Source organism: Lycium barbarum, chromosome 4 (assembly GCF_019175385.1).
Source record: "Lycium barbarum isolate Lr01 chromosome 4, ASM1917538v2, whole genome shotgun sequence".
Lineage (NCBI taxonomy): Eukaryota > Viridiplantae > Streptophyta > Magnoliopsida > Solanales > Solanaceae > Lycium > Lycium barbarum.
The window spans coordinates 24,111,664-24,128,216 of record NC_083340.1 but is presented as its reverse complement, the minus strand read 5'-3'; the positions used below and the strand labels follow the sequence as shown (position 1 = coordinate 24,128,216).

General features: G+C 39.1%; 1 pseudogene; it reads right to left on the bottom strand.

Moving 5' to 3' along the window:
- Positions 1-16,553, bottom strand: part of LOC132637297 (mitogen-activated protein kinase kinase kinase 20-like) — a 59,772-nt pseudogene that overhangs the window by 11,708 nt on the left and 31,511 nt on the right.

Sequence of the window (16,553 nt, the reverse complement as noted above, 5' to 3'; positions counted from 1 at the left end):
GAGGTCTAAACTTTATACAATCATAGCTTCAGATAGACCAAACTGAAACTTAAACCCAGAGATACTATCATGCATCAAGCTGAAAAATTAAACCAAATTAAGATAGGCACAGATAGATATCATTAACTGCCCAATCAAGATTAAATTAACTGGAAGAAAACAGTAGCATGCATAATACTACTAAGGTACTGAACTGAACCTAACCAACTAGAAATGGAACAAGGTTTAATACACAACTTGTTAAGGGAGCTAAACACAGAATTCGGATTTAGAACCAAACAGAATTCAGCAGCCAATACCAACATATTGTATAATCATTTTATCGTATTTAAATCTAAATGGATTACGTTCATGACAGGGTATAGTATTTAAACAATATAGAGTAAAAAAGAGACAATGCTGGCCTGTTCTAATCATATAAATAATATACCTAAGATATACACACGGGGGTGTGTATATCAGGTGTATATCAGATGTATATCGAATGTATATTCTCTTTCTTACCTTGGCATCCCACTGTATATCCTATGTATATTCGATTTTAAATAAGTTCTAAGTCCTGGAATTTCAGTCTAAGCATCCGAATTACAGTATAACTTTCAAATTCATTTAGCAGTTAATATCTATCCTAACAGCACCCAAACATCGAAGAAATAATACAACGACCCAGAAAACTACATAACTACTAAATAGCAGAATCAGCTAAAATTTAACTAAAAGCAGAAATTAAAGACTAGAAGTGATAAATGTATCGAGGTTCACCTGTTTTGTGCGCAATGAACTGAGGCGTCGAAGTCGTTGAATCTACACTCTCGTTATGAATAGACTCGAACACGAGCGAACCTCAACTCGTCTATGCTTGGAATCGAAATTTAGTAGCAGGGGGAGAAAAAGAGCAAAAATATGGTTTGCTATTTTGAATCGCCACCCCAAAGTGTTAAGGCTTAAGAATATTAATGTTTTCAGAGGAACCTAAGTGGCTAAAAAAAACAGAATTCCCAGCCCAGAAATTCTTAAAATCGTGTTCAATCCCCTTTTTTTTATTTGATTTCCGGGTTCTTCTCGATTTGTTTTGTTTCCTTTTTCTCTGAAAAACCTGAGTCCCAATCCCCCAAAGACAACTGAATATCCCTCCAAATATCCCTGAATTCCCCCCCCCCTAAAAATAAATCATCTCCCCTCCTTTATAGGGTTGCGGTCAAGGTTTTAAGAAAGGAAGAGAAAGAGGAGCGTGGGAGAAATAGGCGTGGGGGACAAGATGGACAGAGGCGTGAGAGGCGTGATGTCGGGTGAAGTGGGGAGAACGTGAGGAGCAGTGATGGCGGAGATGGCAGAACGAAGTATGGGGGGACAGGGGTAAGTGGAGCAGGTGTGGTGGAAGTGGCAGGTGGCGGAGAAGGTGGGGAACAGAGGAGTATGGAGGTGGTGTGAGGGAGAGAGAGAAGGAGAAAGGGAGCGGAGGAAATGAGGGAAAAGAAAGAGGGATTAGGGATTTAAGATTTAGGCCGGACCGGATCCATTTTGTTTGGGCTGGTCCGTTAGGATAGAAAATGGGCTGGTCCGTTTGGGTATTTTAGTTGGGTTGAAGATATGGGTTGGGTATTAAAATGTGGGTTGTTTAATTGGGTAGGGAAATAATATTGCATTGGTATTTTGGGCCATTAATTTGGCTGAAAATTGTTGATCCTTCCTCCGCTATTTAATTATTTTGGGCTTCCAAATTAATAACTGGTATAATATATGTTATGTAAAGACGATAAATAATTAATATGCAAAAATAAATATTTTGCAAAGTGTTGTCTTGTAATAAATTTAACGAGTCCAAACCCGAAAAAATGAAATGATGACGAATCATCTGAAATTTGTAGGAAAGTGATACTTGTAATGTCAAAAATAAAAGTAATGATATTAGTAGTAGTGGAAATAAAGTATTTAGCTCGTCAATAAATTTAGACGCCCGAGTGAATAAAATTAAATAAAGGTGGGACAAAATTGGGTGTCAATAGATGCCCCTTTTCGACCGGAGATGATGTAAGAACCTTCGGGCGAAGAAGTTGACGTGGTAGCCAATTTTATTTGGACAGACGAATATGAGTTTGTAAGAAAGTACGGTTTAGGAAAATTGATGGAAAATATGATGAGGTCCGAAGGAATTATGGAAAATTATGGCTGAATCTTAGTTTTGAGTTGCCTACATATCTAGGGTTGCACTAAGGCCATGTCTAGTTCGAAAGTTTTTGTGGATTCATAACCTAGCGGGGGGGTTGTAGACAGGTGACGAGAACGTTCAAGAATAGAACATATGCTTATAGCCTCCTAATTATAAATGTGGCGCGCAACACACCTTTAAGTAGGACTCTACTGGGCACGATGTAAATTCTTCAAAGATGCCCCAGTGTTGAGTTATGGAGACACTGGGGGTGTAGAAAGGAATGTGAGATTGTGAAAAGAGTAGATTTAGTAGAGTTTTAGCGGAGGATGTGAAAGAGAAATTAACCTACGTATCACGTGTTTGTGGACATAGGCGGAATTGAGTTCGAGAGTAGATTCGTGACCTTTGCTTGTGAGTTTGGTATTCCTCTTTAGCAAATTTGCCCCAGTTCACTGCGTAAGATAAAGTTCCACGTTGTGTTGCGTCTCTGCAGGATGTATTTTCTGCCAAAACTGAAATTCATATCAAAATTAGTAGTAAAGTTGAAGTTATAGAGAGTGTAAAATGATAGTAAATATGAGTGTGGGAATGAAAATGAAGCCGTGTGGCCAATGTTGTCTCTGGTTGTCTTCAGGGACTTGAATGAATGCGTGATGTGTATGCTGAGGATGTGATAATATCTCTAGTTGCGTTTGAAGATGATAATAATAAGGCATCCGGCTGTCTTCCGGGACTTGATGATGTCTGCGAATTTTAAGGTAAAATTGTGAAAGTAGGCAAAGTAGATGATGAAATAAAGAAATGAAGTAAGGAGTAAAGTGAGTGTATATCCGTTTGGCTTATGCGAGTGAGGCCGTATAGCCATGCGATGTCTCCGGTTGTCTTCGGGGACTTGATGATGCGTCTCCGGTTGTCTTCGGGGACTTGATGCTATGTCTCCGGTTGTCTTCGGGGATTTGATGCTATGTCTCCGGTTGTATTCGAGGATTTGATGCTATGTCTCCGGTTGTCTTCGGGGACTTGATGTTGTGTCTCCGGTTGTCTTCGGGGACTTGATGCTATGTCTCCGGTTGTCTTCGGGGACTTGATGCTGTGTCTCCGGTTGTCTTCGGGGACTTGATGCTGTGTCTCCGGTTGTCTTCGGGGACTTGATGCTGTGTCTCCGGTTGTCTTCGGGGACTTGATGTTGTGTCTCCGGTTGTCTTTGGGGACTTGATGCTGTGTCTCCGGTTGTCTTCGGGGACTTGATGCTGTGTCTCCGGTTGTCTTCGGGGACTTGATGCTGTGTCTCCGGTTGTCTTCGGGGACTTGATGCTGTGCCTCCGGTTGTCTTTGGGGACTTGATGCTGTGTCTCCGGTTGTCTTTGAGGACATGATGCATATGTCGTGTGAGGTTTTTAAAGAAATGATATCCTATTAAAGGCGGACGAGCCTAAAATGTCCTATTTTAAGGCGGACGAGCCTAAAGTGTCCTATTAAAGGCGGACAATCCTAAAGTGTCCTATTAAAGGCGGACGAGCCTAAAGTATCCTATTAAAGGCGGACGAGCCTAATTGTCCTATTAAAGGCGAACGAGCCTAAAGTATCCTATTAAAGGCGGACGAGCCTAAAACATGTCTCCGGTTGTTTTCGAGGACATGATGCATATGCCGTGTAAGGAATTTAAAGAAATGATATCCTATTAAAGGCGGACGAGCCTGAAGTGTCCTATTAAAGGCGAACAAGCCTAAATGTCCTATTAAAGGCGGACGAGCCTAAAGTGTCCTATTAAAGGCGGACAATCCTAGAGTGTCCTATTAAAGGCGGACGAGCCTAAATGTTGTGCGTTTGCGAACAATGATGTTGTCCCTTTGTCGGGCATTTGAAATCAGTAGTGCATATGCAATGCGACGCTTTGAAAAAATGAAGTCCTATTAAAGGCGGACGAGCCTAAAATGTATAGTTATCCTCGGGGTGTGATATTGATGCCTCCAGCGGTCTTGGAAGATGCCTTCAGCTGTCTTTGGAAACTTAACAATGATTCCTGTAAAGTACAGAGTAAAATGGTTAAAGCTGGTAAAGTATATGATAAAATAATTGATAAAGTATGGAGTAAAGTGGTGGAATAGCCGTCTGGCTCATGATGTTGATGGTATCGTGACAGGCCAAATTTAGGACACGTAATCCTGATTTAATTCGCCTTCAATCTCGTCAACCTGTAAAAACAGGTGTATAAAGTTATAAAATTATTTTGATAAAAATAAATTAAAAGATAAGGTCGGAAGTAAATCCGGATGGCTCTTGAGGTGAGGCACAATGGCCCTGATTGATAGACTTGACTGTTGATCTTGTGATTTTAAGTTCCTGCACTCAAAGAAAAATTCTTAGTTTGGGAGGGGGGAAGTTGATTCGTGTTGACTCGAAGCTTGACTTTGTTGGCGCTCCTTTCATCCTGTTTGTTTGGATCTTGTGGCCTCTGTTTAAGCCTCGGTAGATGAACAGTAGTGAAAATGATTGAAAGAAAGTATTTCATTTGAAAGGTAGGTATATAAGAATATGTATAAGGAAATGTAACTATATGTAGATAAGTTGTGAAATATGTATATGTAAATGTATGTATGTAAGGAAAGATATATATGTAAATATATGTATGTAAGTTGTAAAATATTTCTGCCAACTTCAGATTGTGATACTTCTGAAACAATTGAAAAGTCATTTGTCTAAAATACTTCCTGTCTGGTGACCTTAATCTTATCGATGTCCAACTCTTCTCTTGTCTAATCTTTCAAAATATGCCCTAGTTTTGATTCTGAAGGGTATACTAAACCTATGCTATGGTGTGACCGAACCTTGTATAGGTTGCCTACGTATCCGCCAAGGAATTAGGTCAGAACGTAGTTCGTGAAACATAAAATGGTCTGAAGTTTTCTAATAAAGGGACCGAACCCGATGTGGATTGCCTACGTATCCCACCAAGGGAATCAGGTCAGCGTAGTTCTGTTATATAAACGGTAAAAGGTTTATTGGATTTTTATCTAAGTGCGACGGATCTGTATGTTGATAGTCTACGAATCCTGCCAAGGGAATCAAGCCCTGTGTGGTTTTCTTTGTGTAATAATTTTTTAGATTTTCTGTTATAGCGCAACCGAACCCTATGTGGGCTGCCTACGTATCTCACCATGAGAATCAGGTTAGAACGTAGTTCGTATGCATAAGGTATTTTGGACTTTTTGTTCTAAATGCAACCGAACCCTACGTGGGCTGCCTACGTATCCCCCATGGGAATCAGGTCAGCGTAGTTCGTACGCATGCAAATGGGAAAAATTCTAACCTAGTATGACCGAGTCCCTATGTGGGCTGCCTACGTATCCACCGAGGAATCAGGTCAAGCGTAGTTCGCACGCATGCAAATGGGAAAAATTCTAACCTAGTATGACCGAGTCCCTATGTGGGCTGCCTACGTATCCACCGAGAAATCAAGTCAAGCGTAGTTCGCACGCATGCAAATGGGAAAAATTCTAACCTAGTATGACCGAGTCCCTATGTGGGCTGCCTACGTATCCACCGAGGAATCAGGTCAAGCGTAGTTCGCAGGTATAAAGTAAAGATTGCAAGCTAGGTTGTCTTACCTAATGTTGTTCTTTGATCTCTTCTCGGATTGCTAGCTTTCAGGCTTAGGCTGTCACCTATCGGCTATTTCAATTTCTGGAGTGGAATCTTGTCTTGTCCCCTAGTTTTGTTGTTACTCTCCCGGGATGTATGTTGTCTATTCGTTCATTTTATGTCACAATCGTAGAGTTGACAGTTTTGATACATAAAGTAGAAAATAGATGATTAAGGAGAATCAGAAATGCATTCATAGTTTTTGCAATTCAAGCTTCCACAAGATGAAGCAAAACAAACGAAATTTTGGATACGGTTCAATCATCAATAAAAGAAAACAAGTTCACTACATGTTCATGCTACCAAGACTCTCGGCGAATCGGGGACGGAGTACAAGTCCAATTCTTCAGAGTCTCCCCTGGTTCGGCACCTCGTGTGGTAGGTGTCTCGATGTTGTGAGTAGTTGTAGCAGTAATCTTCATGTGTGTTTGTCTTTGGATTGTTCACGGGAACGACAAAAGTTGATGACATGTCCCTTTCCGAACTGGACTCCTTCAAATCTTGGCATCTCCGTGAGCAGGCAAAGGATTGTTGACCACATTGGGCTTAGCTTCAGCGAGCTGGATTACTCCTTCCTTAATCAGGGATTTGATTTTGTTTTTAAGCCCATAGCAATCTTCAGTGGCGTGCCCAACAACTCCAGAGTGGTATGCACAGCGTTTGGAACCATCAAACTATTTCGGGATAGACTCGGGAATTTTTCCCTCAATCGGTTGTATTATGCCTGCCGCTTTCATTCTTTCGAACAATTGAGCCAAGGGTTCAGCGATCTGAGTGTAATTACGGGTGTTTTTGATGTCAGGGTTTGGACGGGCTCTAGGTATAGTATATGGTCGATTTTGGTAAGCTGGAGCTTGGTTGGGTTTATACGGACATGGATTTTGATGTGGAGGTGCTCGGGGTTGGTAGTAGTTAGCTTAGGTGTTGTAGACAGGGTAAGGAGATAGTGGAGCTTGGTAGGGTTCAGGATAGTGGTAAGGGTAGAAAGGTTGTTGTGGGTGGTCAAAGTATGGAATGGCTTGGGTCGGCTCATGCCCTCCGGCGTTCATGACTGTAGCGACATCTTCTTTCTTCTTTTTAACCCCGTTGATAGAACCAGACTGAATAGCTTTGTTTATTGCTTGTAAAGCAATAAGATCCTGAATTTTCCCCGATTTGATTCCTTCTTCTAAGGCTTCTCCCATTCGGACAACTTCTGTGAATTTTTGTCCCATCATACCTATCATTTTCTCGTAAAATATGCCAGTCTGGCATTCAATGAAGGTAGCAGTCATTTCTCTATCATTCATCGGAGGTTGAACCCTGGCTGCTTCTGATCTCCAACGTAACGCGTACTCGCGGAATGTCTCAACTACTTTCTTAGTCAACTTAGTCATGTAGACTCTATCCGGCGTGATATTGGTATTGAAACTGAATCTGTCCATAAAGTCTTGCGCCATGTCACTCCAACCATGCCATTTACGGACGTCCTGTTGTGTATACCAAGTAAGTGCTTCCCCAGATAAGCTTCTTATGAAGAGCTTCATCCTTATGTTCTGGTCTCTGCCCACTCCAACCAATTTGTCACAATAAGCCCTTAAGTGTGTATGAGGGTCTCCTGTTCCATTGAATGTGTCAAATTTCGGCGGTTTGTAGCCTACGGGTAAATCGACGTCAGGTTGAACACAAAGATCTTCGTATTCCACACTCTTAGTTCCCCTAGCAACTTGAAGGTTTCTCATTGCTTCTTTGAGACTGTGGATCTCTTTTAGCAATATGTTATCTACCCCTGCCTTTGCATCCTTTTCCATTTCTTCGTATTGATCCACCTCGGGTTGGAACCTGACCGTTACTGGGTTGGTAAAGGCTTGTGTTTCTGTGGCATATACCGGAGGAACATATTGTGCATTTGGGGTGACAAAGTGTGCCCCGTGCATATGCTGGGTTGGATAAGTTTGGGCGATGGGGGTGTTTTGGACCGGAGGTGGTGTGTTATAAGTGGTGTTTGTAGGTGGTTGATTTGGTGTGTTTAGAGGAGTGGTTGTGGGTAGTGGATTAGTGTTGGTGGGTAAAGGAACATAGGGAGTGTGAACTAGCGATTGACTTGGTGGGTTGACGGGTGGTGGATTATGAGTAGCGTAGGTAGTGTAGGTGGGTGGTTGATTTTGTGGAGGAGTATAGTTAGTGTAAGTGGGTGGTTGACATTGTGGAGGAGTATAGTTAGTGTAAGTGGGTGGTTGACTTTGTGGAGGAGTATAGGCGGATGACGGATTTGGTGGATTTGCGGGGGTGATTGGAGGTAAGTTGTTGTTGGTAGATGCATTGTTTTGGGGAGGAAAATGCTCAGGAACTGGGGATTCGAGTGATGGGAAACGAGGTGGTTCTAGTGCAGTATTGCTAGGTTCAGAAGGTGAATTTTGGAGTGTGATGGATAAATTGGTCAAGTCCTTAACCCGATTTAGTTCTCCACGTAGATTCTCAATTTCTTGAGTCAGGCGGGCGATATGTTCATCCCGTTGAATAGTAATTCCGTGTTCGGAAGTCTCGGCGGATCGATAGAGGTCACGATGTTTTCTACACCAGTTGGAATAGATGTGGCCGGATCATACATAGTAATTTCATTTCCTTGGACAACCCAACTACGTTCAGGTAACGATGACGTCTTTGACCTCGTGATGTAAGGATGGTCGGCCATCGAGTGTCAACACGAATCAACTCTCTGTTTGGGAATAAGATAAAATACACATACAGTATAAACGATGTTAATTTCATGGACATATCTAGGTAAAGTCATGGTCACGCAAAGTCGAGTAAGGCATGTAGCAAATAATTCATCAAACAGAGTCAAACAAATTGTCAAACAGATGTAAACGATTATATTAAAAGATAATAACGCGTCCTAATATGCATTTGACCTCTTTGTGCCAGAGGTGGGCCTAACGTTGTTTGAAGGGTAAAGCATGCCATAATATGTCATCCTGTTGCTTTGATTAATTAAACAGATTCTATTTCCCCAAAATAAAGTACAAAAAATTGTGTAACATTTATTACATATCAAATGAATACAACATGAAGTGTTTCCTAATCTGAGTAAAGTAAATACAATTCCCTATGTCTAACTTCTAGCTCCGTTTTTTTATGTCCTTGATCTTCGTCATTTGTTGTACTCCAATGTAAATCCATACCTGTCATAGAAACGTTAGTCATCCCCTCCTTCCTAAAGTTTAATTAATTAGAGCAAATAGTCAATATTTAGGCACGATTATCCTTCAAACATGCACATAGAGTGTGATTGGTGTCACTCGGGGTCGTGAACCCGCTTGGACGTTTGGGTAAAGTCATCTAATGGATTTAATACACCAAGGGTATTAAACCTCCTAGGATATGAAATGTATGCTCTTAATAAAAGGTGTTGGTTTAGCTCTATCCTAGGTTGACTAGGAGTGGGTTTACTAGACGCAAGGTTCCCGAGCGGACTACTCGAGTGAGAAGGCTACGCGGTCCCCGTTATTCGAGCACCCCGCGCATACGCCAACTCTCCTAAAATTTGGATTCTACGAAAGAAATTTGCGGGTGCGCAAAACACACCTCGCGTGTACGTGTGATAGTGTGAGTTTCCAGAAGTGGAAGAAATATGAACGGAATGACAATTTATCAAAGCAGTAACATATAAACAGTTTATATCACTCAAACGATCAATAGCAGGTAATCAGTTTATAGCATGTAGAAATAGTTTAAGCAAATAAAGTAATTAAGCTAGCACACAAAGCCTAATTAAATCTAAGTCTGTTATGGTTAGAACCTAAGTGAATCCCCAGCGGAGTCGCCAAGCTGTCACCCCCCATTTTAACCGGAAGGTTAAAGTAGAGTACAACATATTGGAGATTCCTGTTTTTTTGTTTGTGTTATGTTAAGGAGTCGCCACCTAATTATTTATGGTGAATTAGGACACCTAAAATTTATTAAAGTTATTTTCTAAAGTTAGCTCTGTTTAAAGTCTGCGAAACTTAAGATTCTAGGTAAGGGTTCAATTAGTCTAAAGGGAAGGTATTAGGCATCCTTTAAGACTCATTAACAATGATTGACCGACCGGACTTAAAATTAATCAGGCTAAATGTAAATATAGTATTATAGAAAAAGGAAAGTAATTTTGTAAGTATGGCTAAAGTTATAGATAAATATGTAAGAATGCTATTTAAAATAGAACTTGTAAAATAATAATAATTTGTATAAAAGAGTACTTTTAATGCTATTTTGAAATACGACTTATAAATGTTGTTAAAATTTAAAACGAAAAGTATAATAGTGTTGTTTAAAACAATACTTGTAGAAAACACAATAATTTGTGTAAAGAGTTTAGTTAAAAATAACCAAAAGAAACGGAATATGTGATGTTTATATATATTTGGAGAAAAGTGAGCTATGCCGACTCACAAATTAAAAGAGTTATCGTAAGATTAATGTTAAATAATTTTTTAAGGTTTCATATAAAGACTAATAGTTTAAATGTATACGTTACACTAAGGTTGTTTCAACAAAATATGTGTTTCAAGTGTTGGAAAAGAATTGAAGTAAAAAGCTATCCGTTAAAAACTAATTGGCTTTTATTTCATAGAATGAATTAACATTAGTGTAAGATTTGTTATGTTTTAAATTTCTAAAATGATAAGCATAAGTTATTATTCCCTTAGCCGAAAGATGTAGTCATGCTATTTTGAAAATCAGTTACTCAAATAAATGTTATAGATATCATTAATAGTTTAGAACATAACTAGAAGTGAATATAAATTTGTGGAATTAACTACCCATTATTAAACTACAACCCTTAATATACTAGAATTTATCTAAGTTAATAAAGTAAGGTGCTAGTCATATAAAGTAAAGAAAAATATACAACCATAAAAAATAAGGAAGAGAGTAGAAGAGTAAGTGAGCTTGGCCCATTTATTATGGCTTCAACTGCTGAGTTCTTCACGCTTATTGGGCCTAGGCCCATATTTTTTATTTCCTTGTTTGGCTGCTACTATATATGGCTGACTCGAGAGGAGTTATGTTGGGCTTTAGCCCAACGCCAAGTGCGGAAGGAGGCGAGTCTCTTTGGACTCGTATGCGATGTTCATGCAGAGACAAAAAATGAAGGAAAAGGATTAGTATATGATCCACAAATAAGGTAAACGTATATAAGCAATAAGCCAAACTAATAAATTTGGAACTTTAAATAAAGTAGCAATATGGCTAAGGATTATCCCAGCAATGCAGTTGGTTTTTAATTTCAAACATGCATCTCAGTTTGGACAGAATATAACAATTAGCTTAATGACGGGAATTAATTCGAACTACTCAATATCCAAACAAACATTCGGACTAATCACCCATACAGAGAAGAGGTGTAATTTATATGTATTGTGGAAACTATATGTTTAATCCGTAGTACAGCGCAAGAAACTCAAGCGACATTCTTTCACATAACCAATATTGCATAAAACATACTTGACATTTTTAAAACTTTCAAGACACATTCGCTTTGTAATGGCTTCAGTCTACACGGAAAGCAGGCTGGGCTAATAACTCAACACCGATTCACAACAAAACAGCAACATTCAACAGGGGTGTCCATGTTTTTAAATGGATGTATTCGACAAACGTAAGGATAGGCTAACAGAGTCAAACACAGAGACTGGTTCGCCACATTGTATATGCTCCAAATTCCAAACATTCACAATGCACTGATGATTTGATTGAAACAGAGAGGTCACTGGGCAGCATTTGGAGGAATGAATAAGGCAAGTATAATTGTGAATGACTCAGTTACAGCTCATCAGAAGGGTCAGGTGGGATTTCTGCTATCTGATCAGATGAATGAATGATAGGTCATAGTAAGATTTAGGGAGACAACACCAAAAGAAATAACCTATGATACTATGATGGCTCTGCAGCAAAATGGATATTAAGTAGATCAACAAATGAGTGCAAAATTTTAGTTCTTTTGAAGATGTTTGCAAATGACAAGCATACATAGAATGGACCAACAATCAATTGTCAAAGGGGCTGAGCCAAACAGCACAACAGGATTACCATGTACTACTACTCATTGGGGAAATTTAAAGACTCCCTGTCATGCCATTTAAACCTTAGAGGAGCACTACCTATTCTCATCCCTATGCAAGACTTAACAAATTTTTGCCAAATTAAGGAACCACCACAAAAAGACAAACAGAATAACAGGCTTCGAATGTGATTGACATGAGGCAAGTAGCTATGTATGGAACCAGTTTTTTAACTTTTGAGTTTAATCCTAAAGGGAAAAGGAAAGATGTGAAAATGCTTTAGCCATATTTGCTTAGGGAGGAGATAAAATTCACACACCAACAGGGGAATGTTCATATTCCAATCACATAGCAGAATTTCAAGTGTTCACTAATTAATCTCGACAAAGTGTAGAATAAACTTAAAAGGGGCAGAATTAACTTTGAATACTTTTACCCATTTAAAGGAACATATTCTGAGATGTTTAGACATTAAAACCAACATCTAATTAACAACATCAGCCACATAGTTTAAACAACACTCTTAAAGAACATGCAAACAGTCTGGATCAAATATCATTCTCAACTCAGAGGTCTAAACTTTATACAATCATAGCTTCAGATAGACCAAACTGAAACTTAAACCCAGAGATACTATCATGCATCAAGCTGAAAAATTAAACCAAATTAAGATAGGCACAGATAGATATCATTAACTGCCCAATCAAGATTAAATTAACTGGAAGAAAACAGTAGCATGCATAATACTACTAAGGTACTGAACTGAACCTAACCAACTAGAAATGGAACAAGGTTTAATACACAACTTGTTAAGGGAGCTAAACACAGAATTCGGATTTAGAACCAAACAGAATTCAGCAGCCAATACCAACATATTGTATAATCATTTTATCGTATTTAAATCTAAATGGATTACGTTCATGACAGGGTATAGTATTTAAACAATATAGAGTAAAAAAGAGACAATGCTGGCCTGTTCTAATCATATAAATAATATACCTAAGATATACACACGGGGGTGTGTATATCAGGTGTATATCAGATGTATATCGAATGTATATTCTCTTTCTTACCTTGGCATCCCACTGTATATCCTATGTATATTCGATTTTAAATAAGTTCTAAGTCCTGGAATTTCAGTCTAAGCATCCGAATTACAGTATAACTTTCAAATTCATTTAGCAGTTAATATCTATCCTAACAGCACCCAAACATCGAAGAAATAATACAACGACCCAGAAAACTACATAACTACTAAATAGCAGAATCAGCTAAAATTTAACTAAAAGCAGAAATTAAAGACTAGAAGTGATAAATGTATCGAGGTTCACCTGTTTTGTGCGCAATGAACTGAGGCGTCGAAGTCGTCGAATCTACACTCTCGTTATGAATAGACTCGAACACGAGCGAACCTCAACTCGTCTATGCTTGGAATCGAAATTTAGTAGCAGGGGGAGAAAAAGAGCATAAATATGGTTTGCTATTTTGAATCGCCACCCCAAAGTGTTAAGGCTTAAGAATATTAATGGTTTCAGAGGAACCTAAGTGGCTAAAAAAAAACAGAATTCCCAGCCCAGAAATTCTTAAAATCGTGTTCAATCCCCTTTTTTTTATTTGATTTCCGGGTTCTTCTCGATTTGTTTTGTTTCCTTTTTCTCTGAAAAACCTGAGTCCCAATCCCCCAAAGACAACTGAATATCCCTCCAAATATCCCTGAATTCACCCCCCCTAAAAATAAATCATCTCCCCTCCTTTATAGGGTTGTGGTCAAGGTTTTAAGAAAGGAAGAGAAAGAGGAGCGTGGGAGAAATAGGCGTGGGGGACAAGATGGACAGAGGCGTGAGAGGCGCGATGTCGGGTGAAGTGGGGAGAACGTGAGGAGCAGTGATGGCGGAGATGGCAGAACGAAGTGTGGGGGGACAGGGGTAAGTGGAGCAGGTGTGGTGGAAGTGGCAGGTGGCGGAGAAGGTGGGGAACAGGGGAGTATGGAGGTGGTGTGAGGGAGAGAGAGAAGGAGAAAGGGAGCGGAGGAAATGAGGGAAAAGAAAGAGGGATTAGGGATTTAAGATTTGGGTCGGACCGGATCCATTTTGTGTGGGCTGGTCCGTTAGGATAGAAAATGGGCTGGGCCGTTTGGGTATTTTAGTTGGGTTGAAGATATGGGTTGGGTATTAAAATGTGGGTTGTTTAATTGGGTAGGGAAATAATATTGCATTGGTATTTTGGGCCATTAATTTGGCTGAAAATTGTTGATCCTTCCTCCGCTATTTAATTATTTTGGGCTTCCAAATTAATAACTGGTATAATATATGTTATGTAAAGACGATAAATAATTAATATGTAAAAATAAATATTTTGCAAAGTGTTGTCTTGTAATTAATTTAACGAGTCCAAACCCGAAAAAATGAAATGATGACGAATCATCTGAAATTTGTAGGAAAGTGATACTTGTAATGTCAAAAATAAAAGTAATGATATTAGTAGTAGTGGAAATAAAGTATTTAGCTCGTCAATAAATTTAGACGCCCGAGTGAATAAAATTAAATAAAGGAGGGACAAAATTGGGAGTCAACAGAGACTGTTGGGCGTTTGGATAGGCCTGATTTGATAACTTACTTAAGGAGAAATAGAGCAGAAGAAGCCATCATGCAACCTGACGAAGCCGAACCTTCTTCTTCTGGTGAGTTATCTATACTTCCTAATGAGTTAGATTTGCCTATTGCTCACAGGAAAGGAGTCATATCTTGCACTAAACACCCTTTATCTAACTTTGTTTCCTATAATTCTTTATCGCCCTTATATAGAGCCTTTGCCTTGTCTATTTCTTCTGTGTCTATTCCCTAGAATTGGAGGGAAGCTTTTGCAGATTCTAAGTGGAAGCAAGCTATGATGGAAGAAATGAAGGCCTTATCAAAGAATGAGACTTGGGAACTTGTCGCATCACTATCAGACAAGAAGTTGGTTGGTCGCAAATGGGTCTTCACTGTAAAACATAAAGCTGATGGTTCCATTGAAAGATTCAAAGCAAGATTGGTGGCTAAAGGATTCACTTAGACTTTTGGAGTGGATTATCAAGAGACATTTGCTCCTGTTGCAAAAATGAATACTATTAGAATTCTTCTATCTTGTGCAGCTAATCTTGACTGGGACTTGCAACAGTTTGATGTGAAGAATGCATTTCTTCATGGAGACTTAGAAGAAGAGGTGTACATGGAGATTCCTCCTGGTTTTGGTACTGAACAAAGTCAAGGAAAGGTATGCAGACTGAAGAAAACCTTGTACGGATTGAAGCAATCTCCTAGAGCTTGGTTTGACAGATTCTATAAAGCAATGATCTCCTTTGGTTACCAACAAATAAATGCGGATCACACCCTCTTTATACGACATTTAAAGGGTAAACTCACTCTTCTTATAGTTTATGTTGATGACATAGTAATGACAGGAGAAGACAAAGAGGAGATGACCCGATTGAAGAAGTTGTTGGCATAGGAATTTGAGATCAAGGATCTAGGAAAATTGCAGTACTTCTTGGAAATTGAAGTTTCTAGATCAAAAAGAGGGATCTTTATTTCTCAAAGAAGGTATATTCTGGATCTCTTGAGAGAAACAGGTATGACAGGTTGCAAACCAGCAGAATCACCCATTGAAAGCAATCACAAACTACAAAGCGGAGTTGGAAAGTCAGTTGATAAAAAGAGATATCAGAGGCTGGTTGGAAGACTCATTTATCTCTCTCACACTAGACCAGACATAGCCTATTCAGTCAGTCTAGTGAGTCAGTTTATGCATGATCCTCGAGATCCTCATATGCAAGCTGTTTTTCATATTTTGCGATATCTGAAGTCTGCTCCAGGAAAAGGTCTACTTTACTCCAGACATGGTCACCTCCAAATAGAAGCCTTTACCGATGCAGATTGGGCTGGATCTTTAGATGACAGAAGGTCTACATCCGGTTACTGTACACTCGTAGGAGGAAACTTTGTCACTTGGAGAAGCAAGAAGCAAAGTGTAGTTGCTAGATCAAGTGCGGAGGCAGAATATAAAGCTATGGCCCAGGGTGTTTGCGAATATTTGTGGTTACAAAAGTTACTAGAAGAATTGAGATTTTCTGAAAAAAGGAAACTTTCCTTGTATTGTGACAACAATGCTGCAATTAGTATAGCTCGAAATCCAGTCCAGCATGACCGAACAAAGCATGTTGAAATTGATCGACACTTCATCAAAGAAAAAGTCATGGGTGTTGTCTTGAGTTTATTCCACGTGTCATCAGAAAAACAACTAGCTGATGTGTTTACTAAAGGTCTCAACAAACGAACATTTCATACACTAGTTTGCAAGTTGGGCATGTGCGACATCTTTCCACCAACTTGAGGGGGAGTGTTGATTTGGTATTAATGATTAAGATTGAGATGTTGATTTGATATTGATGATTAAGATTGATAGCTTAATTTTAGGAATATATTGTATTGATGTAAATGATTAGGAATTGATTGTGTAATATTGTCTTTCCTTATTTAGTCTTAGAACTCATGTATAAGTACCCATTCTTATGGATTGTATATTCATTCAGAAATACAAGAAGCCCTTTCTTCTTGCTAAAAATCTTCAAGTTCCTAATGTCAACTCTCTTTATGTTTTCAATAGGTCTCAATCCTCTGAAATCTCGGATGCAACTCATTCCACTTTCTTTAATTACTAATCATTTTTCCCTCTAGGGTTTCTCCTTTAAATTA